This window comes from Rhinolophus ferrumequinum, chromosome 6, assembly GCF_004115265.2.
Source record: "Rhinolophus ferrumequinum isolate MPI-CBG mRhiFer1 chromosome 6, mRhiFer1_v1.p, whole genome shotgun sequence".
NCBI classification, from domain to species: Eukaryota; Metazoa; Chordata; class Mammalia; order Chiroptera; family Rhinolophidae; genus Rhinolophus; species Rhinolophus ferrumequinum.
This window is the reverse complement of record NC_046289.1, coordinates 31987615-32003466: the sequence shown is the minus strand read 5'-3', so window position 1 is coordinate 32003466 and position 15852 is coordinate 31987615. Positions and strand designations below refer to the sequence as shown.

The 15852-nt window shown below is 39.1% G+C and overlaps 1 protein-coding gene across 8 annotated transcripts in view; it reads right to left on the bottom strand.

The window, feature by feature from the left end:
* WDR89 (WD repeat domain 89) overlaps positions 1 to 3929 on the bottom strand; it is a 33539-nt gene extending 29610 nt beyond the window's left edge. For 4 of the 8 annotated variants that reach the window (XR_004423206.1, XM_033108222.1, XM_033108217.1 and 1 more), the window contains exon 1: positions 3850 to 3929. The gene's annotated coding sequence lies outside the window, so the exon portion shown is untranslated. Of the gene's footprint in view, positions 1 to 3329; positions 3698 to 3849 lie in introns of those variants that run through there. The other 4 variants (XM_033108223.1, XM_033108221.1, XM_033108218.1 and 1 more) reach the window with 2 other exon arrangements.
* Between the last annotated feature and the right edge of the window lie 11923 nt (positions 3930 to 15852).

Genomic DNA, 15852 nt, shown 5'->3' with positions numbered 1-15852 from the left:
CTGTGATTCCATGTGCTCATTCTATCACATCACGTTGCCAACAGTTTTATGTTTTATACTTTTCAAATTGTGTCATAACCATTAATGCTTAGCCCAGGAAATTTGGAAACTATAGTAGAACACATAATGAAATATTATGATCTTTAAAAAGTTAAAAGGGCGGCCGGATGGCTCAGTTGGTTAGAGCGCAAGCTCTGAAACACAGGGTTGCCGGTTCGATTTCTACATGGGCCAGTGAGCTGCGTCCTCCACAACTAGATTGAAGAACAAGGAGCTGCCGCTGAGCTTCCGGAGGGGCGGCCAGATGGCTCAGTTGGTTAGAGCGGAGCTCTCAAACAAAGTTGCTGGTTCAATCCCCACATGGGATGGTGTCCCCTGCAACTAAAGATTGAAAATGGTAACTGGACTTGGAGTTGAGCTGCACCCTCCACAACTAGATTGAAGGACAACAACTTGGAGCTGAAGAAACACACTGTTCCCCAATATTCCCCAATAAAATTCAAACAAAAAAAAAGTTAAGAGTTTTGCTAAAAATCTCATTATTGCATTATATACAATTTATCTAGCTGAAATGAACCAGTTAAATCAGCGTAAAACAAGAAAACCTGCATTTATTAAAGCAAAGAGAATCCAATTTTAAGTGCTAAACTGTGAAATAAGATGACCCTACAACAGCACTATTCTTCAACACTTAAAAAAAAAAAAAATCAGTTCTAACAAGATTCATCTCAATCACTGAAGTTTATTCTAAATCAAATAAGGCAATTTATAAGATTAAATGATTCTACATGATGATGAGGAAACCTAAGAAACATTTTAGTCACTGAGAAATGCTAGCTTCCCCAAAATTATCAGCTTCAAAGATAGTTTTTTTTAAACTGTTCATTCCTCCACATTTGTTTCACCTAGATTACTACCAAACCAAGGAATAGAGAGGGCTGGTGAACCAAATGAGAACATTTAACAAATAAGTGACATAACTTAGACTACTGGGTGAAATTTTTTTATCAGTTATATATTAATCATCAAAAAAAAAGTCCAAGTGTAGAAAAATAAAAACTTTGTAGCCTATAAACTGCACACTGTACCCTCACATCCTAAAGTCAGGTGGTAAAACACCCTTATTGGGCTAGCAAAGATGGCCTAAAACTAGTTTTGCAATCATTAGCTTTGACACCCATTTTGAGGGAATAAAAGCATCAAAGTGAAGAGGCTGGAAAAAGAATTTCTTTTGAAGAAGTTGTGAAAAAATACTGTGGGATTGTTTCCCTTGATCCCACTTTACCATGCATGAGTAGCTCAAACGCACAGCTTTAAACCGGTCCCCTGTAGTGTTGATAGAGGATCCATGACTAGAAAAGCCTACGACTGTGGCTGGCTACTTGTTCAAACAAAACAAGGAGAAATGGCTGCATTGCATTGTTTTTGGCCTGTGTATACCCACACTCTGTCAGAGCAAGGGATGTGAGGCGTTTTCCTGTGGACCTGATGACAGCACAGGTACGGAGGCAGTTTAAAAAGGATTTTGTCCAACACGGTTGTCTAGAGAGACCAATGGAGAGTTCAGTCGGTGAAGAAACTAAAAGGTGGAAACTAAGGGCTGAGAGTAAGTCTTTAAGAAGCTGGCTAGAGGTATTGCCCATTATAGCAGATCGCTAACTCATGAGATCATTAGCTAGGCACACAACTAGACTAGTGAGGTGTGACTATGTGACAGAGCTCTAGCCAAAGAAACCTGAGAAAAATTAATGTAGGGCTGATCCACAGAAATGTCCCACAAGTGCTTCTCCTTGCCTTCCTTTTTCAGCTCCGTGCAAAAAGCACAGAGACCTTTACTAAATAGTTATTATATACTGAATGCCTACTGAGAGCTGTTTTTTCATACATTATCTTATTCCAATAAGAGGATAGTAACAAACTCAACTCATCAGATGCTGTTTCCTGAGAATTATGAATTCCAGCCAGACAGGAGAGGGCAACAGAAGGTTATCTTCTTCTGAAAATATGATAAAAACTGAAGTCATCAGAGCCACTGTTTTCTTGCTCAAGGGACTGGAGGGTATCAATGATGAGAACTATCAGGCCAGTTCTCATGAAGCCTAGTGCATAGTCTAAGCCTTAGGAGCAATAGGACCCAGGATCTTTATTTGGTTGCTTAAATGGCTTCCTTATAACGAATTCCAATCATCTGAGATCATGCTTCTTAAACTGGGGGACACATACCTATGACTATAGTAAACTGGCTACTATAAGAAGCAGATCATAAACAGTGTGTATTGAAAAAAAAGTCATGTATAAGTAGACACTAGTCCAGCACAATTCAAACCTGTGTTATTCAAGGGTCAAATGTACACCCTCTCAACAGCTTAGCAGTGATCTGCACACAACTGGTCCTAAAACACTGAACTAAATTAATATGAATAGCACTCCAGTTCAGAAATATAGAAATTCTTTTGTTTTCAATTATGGTCTTTGCTATCAAGTAAATGAAAATATCTTAAATATGTAGAAATCGTGGAAAAGCATCATAGGGAAAAGGAAAAATAAGCGTTAGCTTCAGTCCTATTTGTAACTGTAGAAGTTGCAGGGAAAAAAGTCATGATTTTAGGTTAAAACAAAGATACAACTCAAAAACGGCATGGATAACAATACAAGCTAAGAGAAAACTCACAAAAGCAGTTATGTAGGTGGATCTACTTTTGCTTTACGGCTATTTACAGCAGCCTAAGGTAAGAATATAAACCAGACAAGAAAGACTTATGCACTTAAAGGAATACTGTCCTGAACCCCAGGTAGTGGCACAGGTAAGGTTAAGTGGTACGAGGATACATGTTACCACTGTTATATATACTTTGCACCAGGTTCAAATGATAGTCTAGCCTCCACAGGAAAGAATTTGAAAAGCAGAAACAGTCATAGTTAACATCAGTAATTCGTATTTTAGATCCATTATCTCATTGGATCCTCACAAATCTAAGAAACAGACAAGGCTGGTACTAATTCCAATTCTGTACTTGAAGAAGCTGAGGCTGAGGGTGACTTCCCCAGTCAGTTAGTAAATGGCTCCTATTCCGACGTCTTTCTACTAGCTCATTTTACCTCGATAATAGAAATCACTTTTAATGGTATGTTGTATTTATTTCTAAAATAGCTTCAAGTTAGAAAACAGTAGCAACATTTTACAAGTAATAGCACATTTATATTTTACGTCCATGGAAACCGAATGCCACACACAATTTAAGTTGTCAAAGACAAGCTTAAGAGAACACGTGGACTTAGCAACTTAACGTGAGTCTTCGAGTGAAAATGAGAACAGTAATAGTACCTACCTTTTTACATTGTTAGGTGGATTAAATGAGATAGCACACGTGAAATGCTTAACGTAATACGTGGTCTCGTAGTTCGTACTATATATCACATGACGTCTTTTCCCAAAGGAAAATTTGCTTTCTGACCTCGAAAATTAACAAACTCGGGAGGTGGGTAGGAAAGAATGCGAGGGGACAGAGGGAGGGACAGCGGAAAACCAGGTCCTGGCTACTCTTCCATGAATCCATGGCGAAGGCATCTACGCTTTTCACGCAGGAAGACCCATAGGAAGTGCTGGGGGCGGCGGTGGTGCCACCAACCTAATCGGCGGAAGGCCCTCGGGGCAAGGACTGCAGGAGTTTGACAGAGACTCAGACCAAAGCGCTAGAATCCCTCCTCCCGACACCTCCCCATTTCCCTCAACTCCTCGAGTTAGAGGCTCAGCGATTCCGGCTTTCTAGACTCAACCGGTACTGCTGCCTCACTTCAAGAGAGCTTCCCATCCCGGAGACTCGCCCAGCCCGGCCCTTTAAAATGTACCTCAGCTATTAGCCCACAACAGGAACAGGAGAGAACACTAGCTCAGCCACCGCGCAGAGCTGACGACCGGAACTCCACCCTCTACCTCTCTGATTGGGTAAACGCGAAAACGAAAATGAAGACGATTGGTCAGTAGCAGAGAGGCGAGCCATAGCCCAGAGGATGCGAAAGAGGAGGGGCAGGGAGGGGCGAGGAATTGCCGGGAGCTGGGCTCTCTTCGGATTGGACGAATACAGGATGTCTGCGTTTGTGTAGACCCAGCGTACGTATAGCGTCGTACACCACCGCCCCTTACGCTACGTTAACGGAAGTTTCAACGACTCATTGGTTGTGATATAGGGTTGAGCCTCCTGGCTGCGTGGCCAATAAAGGACAAGAATAAAGTGAGTTCCGCCTCTTCCTTCCGCAATTGGGTCCTTCGGTTGACACTGGGCAACGTGAGTTGCTTTCTGCATTTAGACGCTAGAACTTCCACCGAGCCAATCTCGGGTAGAGAATTGTTTTGGTGACGAGGAAGTTTCTACGCTGAGTAAGAAATACATAGTAGTCAGGAGTGGGCCCACATACGTTCAGAACTTCTAAGTATGACTTCAGTGTTGAGACTGAAAAGAACCAGCCCTTTACTCCCTCTTTGGTGTGGCTGTGTCACTGGCTGAGTAAGTTATCAGTTTGAAGGTAGCTCCATCTCCGGCCCACGGAACTCTGATTTGTAGTGCCGAACGCCCAAGTCCTACAGCTTTATGTATGGTTGTTGCTACTGAATTCTGCCTTATTAACACCCGCTGACGTTTACCCTGGTTCTGATGTGTTCCGTTGTGCTTTTTATCCTTGCACTTATCAGCACTGTTAAAACCAAAGGACACAGGAAAACAGGAAAGACTTCATGTATGCTTGTAAAAGATAAATATTAGTGTTTCGAACATTTTACTACGGTACTCTGCTAGGTGTTCGTAATTATAGTACTCGGGTGGATAGTAACATTTTTGGTTTGTAAAATTTTTTCTGTTACGACAAAATAGTCTTTGATTTTCATATTAGTGTCCGTTTGAGAATATTTGAAAAGAACCCTAAATTTAGCAATTATACATACTATAATGGTGCAGGTAGCAGCTGCTTACATAAATCAAGTGTTGATAAGACATGAAGCAGAACTAGCTCCTGTCTTGACAAGAAAATAGTGCTGTAGTGAAAATTGCAAGCGTGACCAGTTTCAGCAGGTACACACATGGTACATTATTAAAGATTGTATTATGAAATCCATTTTCAGCCTTTATTAAACCAAACATCATGTTGGTTTAAGGCAGGGTTTCCCTGCCTTTATTGAATCATGAAGTCCTTTTACTTCTTTAAGTCCATTTAGTAATATTTCATCACTTTGTGTTTAGCAAAACTAAAAGTCAATGTATAAATACCAAAAACTGTACCTGAGTGGACGTTTCTCTTTCGATAAGTTTTTCCTATTTAACAATACAAACTGTTTTGTGTAAGAAAAAACAGGGTTTGTGATACATAGTTCTACATATCTAGATAAAAACTTAAGTACACTTTACAGGAATAAAGCCAAGCAAAAAACCACTGCTTTTATGACTGATTTTTTGGAGTTACTGCATTTTTGTTTTAAAAAATCAAATTATAATTTTTGTGTCTTGTTTCTAAATGAGAGGTTTCAGATTGTTATTTGTAAATGAAACATGGGAGATACAACTTTTTTTTATTTTCAATAAATGAAGAGCCAAACTGGGTGTAATCACCACTACATTTCTCCTTTTAATAATTTATAGGATGTACTAAGTGAAATATACGGATACAAAAATCACCCTGAGGCAAAAAATGAAGCATTATCAGTTTTAATGCTTTCTTTAACTAGCATTTTAATGGTAATCTTTTCCTAACTATCATTTTAATGGTATTTTCCTGATGCCTCCTATTTTAAATCAATGGCCCATTTGGGATATAAATTAAATTCATGTGACTTAGAATAAAAACCATTAAAAACTGCAGGTATCAAGACTGCTGCTGTGGTTAGCAGTGTTGGGCAGAGTGATCGATCAACTGAGTGACTGTATCATGAGCACATTTGGCTGATCTGCGTTAACTGTCATTAGTGCTCACTCTTTTCGAAGCTCCCAGAGTGTTCCATTTTAAAGTGAAAAAATTTAATTATTTTATTTGTTGAGAATTTAAAAATAGAAATTAAAACAGGCATTATTACTGCCTTTTAAGATATAGACCCTGGAATCATCTTTGTACAGCATTTTTTGGGAAATAGTTTAAGGAATGACCTCAAAGTAAGATAAGTATAAGATGACTCTTGAGATGCAGGAAGAGAATTATAACCCCTTTTTGTATTTACTTTTTAATCTCAATGTTTTTCTTTCTATTTGTGTTTTTAAAAATTCTATATATGATATAGCAGTATAAACTTTTTGAAATATATATATACACATATATACACATGTGTGTGTGTATATATGAACTGGAATGAATGATAAAAAATTTATTGAGAAGTATGTAATCAAAAAAGTCTGGAGGTGTTAAAGAAAAATTATTCCTGACACTTGTTAAAGATGATAAATCAGACTTTATTCAAGGGAGGACTACTGTGGTGGGGTTTTTAGTAGGGGTGAGAAACTGGGCTCAACTTTGAATACAACAGGAAAAGTGAGAATTTATAGCCAAGAGTAGTTTGTGGGGGTCAGTTAATGGAAAATTACCAAGAGGAAGCATCAGCGGTAAGGGGGATTATTGCTAGATTGACTCAACAGGATTCTGAAAGTGGTCTAGATAATGAGACATCACCTGGGGAATAATGTAGGATGAGGAACCCAATCAAGGAAGAGGGATTCTTGTTAAACTGACTTAGCAGGATTCTTGTTAGAACTGGGCACTACAAGGAAAGACATGGGAGCTCAAGTTCGGGCCTAGTCAAAGAGAACACATACTCATGTATGTACACACACACACTCCTATACACACAAAAATATTTGTATTTGCTATTATTAAAATATAAAGTCTGAATTAACATAATACTACTTGGAAATACTCATGCTCAATCACTGTATTAGGGCTCAAACAGAAAAACAGAACCAGCGGGAGATATATAGTAAAGAATTTTTTGCAAGGACTTAACTTACCCAATTGTGGGGGCTGTCTAGGAGGCAAGCCTGAAATCTGTATAGCAGGCTGTCAGAAAAGGCAAGCTGGAACTTTCAGGCATGAGCTGAAGTTTCAGTCCACAGGCAGAAAAGAATTTCTTCTGGGAAACCTCAGTTCTACTGTAAGGCCGTTCAATTGATTGGATCAGGCCCATCCAGACTTTGTAGGGTAATTTCCTTTATTTAAAGTTTACTGATTATGCACTTTGATCACAAAAAGTATCTACAAAATACCTTCACAGTAACACATAGATGAAGACTTTCAGATCATTTGTTTGAGGGTGGGGTTTCAGGTCTGGAAGTTACTCATCCAGAACCAAGTTTGACACTGTCTTATATTTGTGGGAGTGGGTTAGTATAAGCATACAGAATGTACAACTCAATCCCATTTTCCACTCTCTGGTAAAATACATCCAAAAGGAAGTCCTACCTTGAAACTCCATTCTAGCCTGCCTCTCTAACTCCTTGCTTCATTTGGCCGGCTAGTCCTTGAGACCTTCATTTAACAGCCTCCATTTGAAGCCTCTGGCTCCATTCCTAAGCACCATAATATGCCTTTGCCTAACCCTTGAATCCCACAGACCCTTGAAGGTTTCCTAGTACCTAAGGCCCACACCTAGACATGCATACGTCTACTATGTAAGGAGTACTTTCTGGCAAGCTATCAGCTCTGGAGCTTTTGAAAATGTCAACAAGATTGTTCTTGAAGCCAGAGAGCATGGGGTTGTAGTGAGGATATCCTATGACAGCTGCCAGCTGGTTTATGCCAGTCACGATGCCAAACTTTTTTTCAAGATAGTGGTGATATTTTAACTCCTTCAGTTTTAAGGTAGATTTTACTATTACCCCTTTTAGAGAGATGAAAGTTGGGGAAAGGCAGAACTAGTATTGAAACTAGTGTTAATCAAAAACACCAACTGCCTCCTAAAAACTTCTTCACAGAGCTGCTCAAAAGTTGTGAATTGATTAGCTTAAGCTGTATGTTCTCGTCCTGCCACTTGGAAGTTAAAAAGAATGAACACAAATAATAACACAGCTACTTTAAATGAAGTTAAGAAGAAGAGAAAAAGGCCAAAAGATTTGATAAACTAGCCTCTGGGTCTTCTATTTTTTTTTTTAATTAAAGTTTATTAGGATGACAATTGTTAGTAAAGTTACATAGGTTTCAAGTGTACAATTCTGTAATACATCATCTATATATCACATTGTGTGCTCACCACTGAGTCAGTTCTCCTTCCATCACCATAGATTTGATCCTATGTACCCTCATCTACCATCCTCTTCCCCCCTTACCTTCTCCTAACTACTGAACTATTGTTGTGTCTATGAGTTTTTATTTCTGTATTTGTTTGTTTTGTTCCTTTGTTGCTTTCAGTTTTATATCCCACATATCAGTGAAGTCATATGGTTCTTGACTTTTTCTGTCTGACTTATGGGTCTTCTATTTAAGTAAGAATTAGGACCACAGTTTATTTTAAACAGAGAAGTGGGGTTAGGACTAAAGGGAGCAGCTTAGGATCTTAATAATTGCTATGAAAATAAATTCATGTCTTTCTTAAATAAGATATGAAAGTACCCATTTGCCCACGCATGTGAAGTGGATTCAGGGCATATGCTACAAGATTGGCTGTAAATGGACACAACTGAAAGTTACTGAATTGCTAAGGCCAATGCCACTACACATTTATACTCTCTTGCACCTATTTTGTCCTGATTCTACTTTTCAGATTATACTCACCTTTAAAATCTGTTCAGTATGGAAAGTTCCACTTTTCAAAAATGGAACTTTTCTACTTTTCTACTTATACAAAAATGTAGAAAAAAATATCATGGGCTCTTGTGTATGACCATATCACCCAACTTCAACTGAAGGCTAAACTTGTTCATATCTATACTGTCACCCACTATACTACCATATCTCCTGTCAGGTTATTTATAAGCAAATCCTAGATGTCATTTCATTTGTAAATATTACTCTTTGTATCTCTAAATGATAGGATTTTCCCCCAAACATAACCACAATAGGCAGATATTTTAATAAGGACTGTTACTCAAAACTAGGCTGTGGTTTTGGCAAGTTTTTTTTATCTCTGTAATCCTCAGATTATTCATCAGTTGACAATATCTTTCAGGGTTTTATGAAGATTAACAATGTAAATAAAACACCTAGCACAGTGCTTACCACATTGTAGGCATTCAGGAATTATTAGTTCAAGTTCCAACCTTTGATCCACTTATGCCCCTTGCTCTGAGAGATTAAAGGAGGGATAACCAAAAAAAGATGTTTGTTGAGCTCTTTCATTGTTGAAAATGATCCTTGAAAATAAGAAAAAAAATTAAATGATAGCACAAGGAAAGTACAATAGCCAGGAAGTGGAATCAAGGAAGTTTAAATAAAGTATATCAAAGTTAGGCAAAGTAGAGTAGTGCCGAATATTAAAAAGAGAATTAATGTGAATTTATGTGAAACACAGACTATTTGACTAATCTGATATCCTTAGGATTTTTCTTATTTTCATGTGATCTCCAACTGATGTATGTGATGGTATAATACAGAATTATTTATCTGAGCTGTAAAAGAAATGTGAAAGCCTTCTGTTTTCTTTTGTAGGAGTTCTGGAACTTTTAGCCCCCAGACTCAAATATCAATGGTATCCCTACTCATTATCTATGTCTTCTTAGATTTACATATTGTTTGCTCTCTTATCTCCTATCCTAGAAAAGTATTTAGTAGAAGGTTGGATTTAATTTTCTAAGCATTGTGGTAAATACGTTTCCTTGGCAGAATATACAATATCCGAAGTTGTGCTGTGGGGACAGAGCCAGGAGTGCAGTTTCCAGGCTCTCGCCCTCACGTGGAAAGGTGCTAACTCGGGTAGTAAATGGCCATCAGCTGTGGCTAGTTGGCCATCAGCTGTAACCAGTGAGCCGTTGGCCACTAATATAACTGCCATGGCTACGCTAGCAGAAAATGGGGGCTAACAAGAAGATGGGGGCTGGCAAGCGCGGATTGCAGTTAGGACGGCGGGTTGCAGATTGTGTGGATCCTGCTTCCTGTGTCTCTGGCCCAGCCGCCAGGGAGAATATAGTGGTATGACTCCCCTACCTGTGGCTCCGTGGGTGTTCCTTTTTGGCCTCACCACATCCTGCGTTCTTATGTGGGGAGAGGGACCAGAGACTCCGCAGACCCCGCATGATACCCTGCGTGACGTGCTGAGCATCATAAAGGTGGATCTGATCATGACTGTCAGCATCTTAATATCTGAGCGATAATATCACATTGTAACAGAGCCATGTTTTCTTTCATAACGTAAAAAATACTTTATGATAAAGGAGATAAAACAGAGTCCTAGGGAGAATTGACAGCTTAAATAAATTTTGTAATCAGATGATCACAGATGATTGCTCTCAGGCTGATGACATGAAAATTTACAAGATAAAAGGAACATTAAGTAAATTAAGACTCAGTCATGAGTATATTAATCTAATTAATTAGCATTTTCACCCTTAAATTCAAATATTGAAAATTGATACATGATAGTTGTTGGTTTATTCTATAAAATTACTACTTTTGATAATCATTTTCTGCTTAAACGTGTGGCATGTAATAATTTTTCCCATAAATCTTCAAAACTTAAAAAAATTACATTTGAAAAAACTTACAACTACTTAGCACAGCATGAACAGTGAAAAGAAGAAAACTTTCTTTCAAAGAGCAAAAGCATAAATAGAAGTATGAGTGGCATAAATTATACCCTTTGCCCCCACCTCTGTGAAAATGCTCTCGGGAGGAGAAAAACAAATCTTCTTTTCCCTTATAGTTGCCTTGACTGCCTGTTTGATTGGCTAAGATAAGGAGAAGCAAGGATTTCAAAGTTTTGCTGGATCTTTGAATAGACAGATAGTAACCCTCGAGGGTAGATGACACTGTAACATGAAATGATCACGTTTTGATCATTTGGCCCAGGAGGCCTCTGGGCATGATTAGGGAACTAGAGGATGAAAACTGAGGAACAGGGACCGCTCTGCAAAAATAACAGAAAGTGTTACATCTATTTAATTTACATACAATGTGTTCTATTTAGAAACTGTTTCTCCTTAATGTGAATTGATTTATTCGTTCAACAAATATTTTTGATCACCTATTATGTGCCTGGTATATTTTAAGTCCTGGAAATACAATATTAAAACCAAGTCCCTGCCCTCATGCTACTTACTTTCTAGTTGGCAGACAGACGATATCTACAATTTATATTAAAAAGCATATAAAGTGATTTTAGTTAATGATAAGTACCATGCAGTGTAGAATAATCAAAATATTCAGCACTGGTATGACAGGCTTGGTATCACATCCCCTGTACTCGCTTGAACTTGCTCTCTTCCTTCCCTGTCTCATTTTCCTGCTCACTCTAATTTCCTTGACCTTGAAGTTACCAATGAAGTGTCAGTACATAAGCTTTAGCTTGTGTCTGTATTCCTACCCACTCCCCTCCCTACCCCCCCCTTTACCGCCTAATTAGAACATGGACCAGCCTTAGCCTTGTTGTCACTGGTGTTATGCCTCTAGTTGCTGGATCATGGGAAAGTCTAGTAAATGCTGGGGTAGCAAGAGCAGGGGATGGACTCAGGATCTGGAACAGCAGCTATTTACTTAGCAGCACAGAAGTAGGGTATTTTGATTTTATAGCAATTGATGTAGCCATGCTAAGGTATATTAGCTGAAAATTGGCCCTGGTGCTATGAAGAAAAATAAAGCAGGCTAAGAGGGTGGAGAGTGATAGAATAACTCTGTATTCTTTCTGAGAAGTATAGTGTCCTTGGGAGGGGTGTGTGTGTGTGTGTGAGAGAGAGAGAGAGAGAGAAAAAAGAGAGATCCTAGTGCAAGACAAAAAACCTTGTGGGTGGGTGTTTGTGTGTGTTTTAAGGGGAAAAGAAGTGCTAAAAGGAGATCCTAGGAACTTCAGGAATGCCCTTCTTTCTGAGTTTGAGCGCTCTCCGTGCATTTGATCACAAGTCCTCTGAGACCTTGAATCATCAAATGTATCCTCATTTTATTTTTGATCTCTTTCTTAGTTCGACCATTTTCTTCTTCCTACAAATATGTCTCTTTCACTCTATAAACAACTTACCTCTGACCATGACTACCCATTGATTTATTCCTTTTTCTATAATACCTTATATACGACCTCTATTTCATCATCTCACCTTCATTCTTCAATCTGCTGGAATATAGTTTTAGTCTCCAGGCTTCCATAAAAACCTTCTCAGAGGTCACAAAGCAACTCTTAATTGCTAAATCCAAGGGCTTTCTCTACTTTTTTTCTGACAGTATCGACCTACATTTTAAAATGGTGACCCCTTCCCACCATCGTGTGAAACTCCACTGTACTTTGTTTCTCTTTCATCCCGGTCCTCTTTCAGTCCCTTTGCCTCCTGCTAAATGTAAATATCCCCAAAGTTCCACAAAAATTTTTCTCCCCTTTCTACATTCCCTCCACAGTGGCTTCACTACCCCAGTCAACTACACTAAGAGCCTTAACATAATTTGTGACTCTCTTCATTCAGTCACATGTTGATAGTACCTGGGAGAAAAACAAAACATTGTCACGTACCCTTGCTTTCCCCACTGCTACTACCCTAACTCAGCCCCTCATTATGATTTGCTTGGACTTTGCAATAGCTTTAAACAAACTTTGCCTGCATTTTCTCCCTTCTCCAGCCTCTTCTCTATAAAGTCACCAGTGTTTTATCTTTTAAAAGACAAGACATCCTTAACTCTCCTACTTAAACCTTCGGTGGACTTTTGATTTTAAAAGGTGGAGTAACACAATAGTTTCTCTCTGCTTTCTCCCATTTTCTAAAATGATAATAATGCAATGAAAAAAAAATTAACATAGGACAAGAGAGAAAACAAGAGAAATTTTAATGGAATTTTATAAGATGAAAATTGAATGGGAGAGTGGTAATTGATTTAGCAGGGTGGAGGAAATAACCATTGAAGGAACAAACATCAGAGATGTTAATGAAAAGCAAGCTAATTAGCTCTGAAGAACCTCAGAGGCTCCGTGCTTATAGGCTCCAGGCCCACAAGATGGCATTAGACATGGGACCAAAGTCTGTGACTGGACTCCCAATTCCCCTCTCCCAGCCCACAGATCCTCACCTCTAAAAATGAACAGAGAGCCAAAGATCTCAGACATTGGAGAAAAACCAGCATAAAAAATGTAGGATCTGGAGAAAATAGCGTCAATGTAAGGAAAGCTAATTATTATTATACACGGACTCGCAAAGAGAGGAGTTTGCATATATAATAACTGGTATGTGTGTAGGTGTATTACATAATACATATAATAACAAGCCTCCTTATCAACTGATATATACTAATTAGATATGTAATATATACAAGTTAACAAGAAAGAGCTTAATATGCATTATATATGTATAACTGATATATTTTAGTTAACAAGAAAGAGCTTTTGGAAATGAAAAAAGTCACTGAAAATAGAATATAAACCAAAGAAATGGAAAATAGAAGAAAAAATTAAAGAAAGTATCAATTCAGCAGGTTCAATTAATATGAGTTCTGGAAAGAGAAGAGAGAAAATGGAGGAGGGGCATTTATCAAAGAAATAATACAAAAATGTTCCTAGAACAGTTTGCATTGCATCCCCTAAACGACAAATGAGGACACACAATATTGTGAAATGTCAGTATCCTAGGCTTGCAGAGGAGATCTAAAACGCATCCACAGTAATGAGGGGGCTGGGCCACGGCTGAATGAAGTCCTCATCCACTATGCTGGGACATCAATATCTAAAATTAATAAATAACCCTTATTTATTTATATTACTATTTATAAACATAGCTGTAATTTGGGTAAACAGAAGAGGTCAGGACAATTGCCTGGTGAACAGCGCTGGGCGTAGAGCAGGGAACTACTGCTTTCAATTGTAAGACTTTTAGTACCAGCTCTTGTTAAAAACATGAGCAGGTATTACTTTGGAAGAAAGTAAGTTCTACTAACAAAGAATGAAACCTTTCTAGCTTCCCTACTCCCTTTTACCTACATGATAAACCTTAAATCTCCACAACGTGCTCTTTAAAATCAGGCTTCACCCTGCCTTCTTATCTCATCTAGCAGCCTCACACATCCTGCACGCCCTCACTCATTCCTTTAAGAACACGTATTGAACACCTACTGTGAGATTGTAGGACTAGAAAGTTGCTTACTCATCTTCACTTAACTGTGTAATGGCAGAAGCAGATGCATAAAAAATAAACACACGTCAGTGAATTTGCTACACAAATGAAAGTATGAACAACGACCTATTCTATGAGAATCCAAAAGAAAGACCAGCACGTTGCCCAAGGTTGTCTCTCGTTCCTAGTTGCATGCTCTTGATAATGCTGGTTTGTGTGTTTGGGGTTTGGTTTTTTTTTTTGTAGATATATAGAAGGACGACATGCAACTTTCTCTTATTAGTCCTGCTCTCTGCCTCCTCCCAGAAACAAAGGCTTTTTCTTTCTTGCTCCCAAATCACTTTGTCCATTATGCTCTGATTCTGTTTCAGTCAAAAAATGTTAAAGATAATTATTAAGAACTCCTGCTCTGAAGTCAAGAAAACTGGCACTTCTTCCCTCCCCCCACCTCCCCCCCCACTTCGGCTGCCCACAGCAGCAGCTCACGGTAGCTCTCAGTCAGTAGCTCTCGTCGGCTGCCAGCCACTCACACTGGCCACCGGCTGCTCGTGGCAGCACTCAGCAGCCCGCAGCAGCCCACCGCAGCTCACTGGCCCACCTGGGAATCCAACTGGCGACCTGGTGTTAGGAGTCTGGCGCTCCAACCACCTGAGCCACTGGCCTGGCCCTCTGACACTTCTTAGATATGTGACAGGGAGGGCTACATATCCGCTTAGCATCCAGTTGCTTTATTTCTTCTATAGGCAATAGGACTACTGATATAATAGGGTTGTTTTGAGGATTATGTGACACAATGCATTTAAAATGCTTGGAACACGGTATGTATTATGGTCATGTCAGTCTCCCCCACTGGATATGCTCCTCAGGAGAACAGGGAGTGTGTTTGATTCGACTTTTTGACAACCAGTGTCTAGCCCAGAGCTCTACACTTGCCAGGTATGCGTCTGCTAGGATGATATGGGAAGAAAGAAAAGGTAGTCTAAGAAGACATAATGGAGACTATGGGACCTGAACCAGAGTTAAAGGATGGATAACATCTAGTCAGGTGGTGGGAGTGGCCAGTACAAAAACTGTATCACTGAGAAAGAGCATGTGGGAACCTGTGAGACAACAGCCTTTTTTGCACAGAGGGTGTATACTGGGTTAATGGGAGATAAGGTTGGTAGGTGGGATTACATTGTGAGAATGAACACAAGCAAAGGTGTTTATGTCTGAGGTGGTATACAGGAACTCTGTCGGCTCTTGAGCAATAATAATATGACAATACCAATACTTGAGGAAGGTTAATGCGTAAGTCAGCAGGACGCAAGATTGAATTCCTGTCCAATTTCCTTCCCACACTCCACACCCGATGAGTCACCACACTTCGGATGGAGCTAAGTGAAGAGCATGCAGCTGAGAAGTTTTAGCAATGAAAGAAAAAAGACATGGGGCAATGGCTACCTATAAAGAACAGAAGAATTAAGCAAAGATAAATTTGAAAAGGAGAGCAGATTTAGAATTAAACTGGAAGAGCAACATTCTTTTCCCTTAATTCAGCATATACTTATCGAAATGAAAAATACTTGATACTTGTTGACCCTCTGTTACATGCAAAGTACCGCTGAGTACTGTGATAAATACAGAGTCCCCTTTCTTTAAGTAGAGG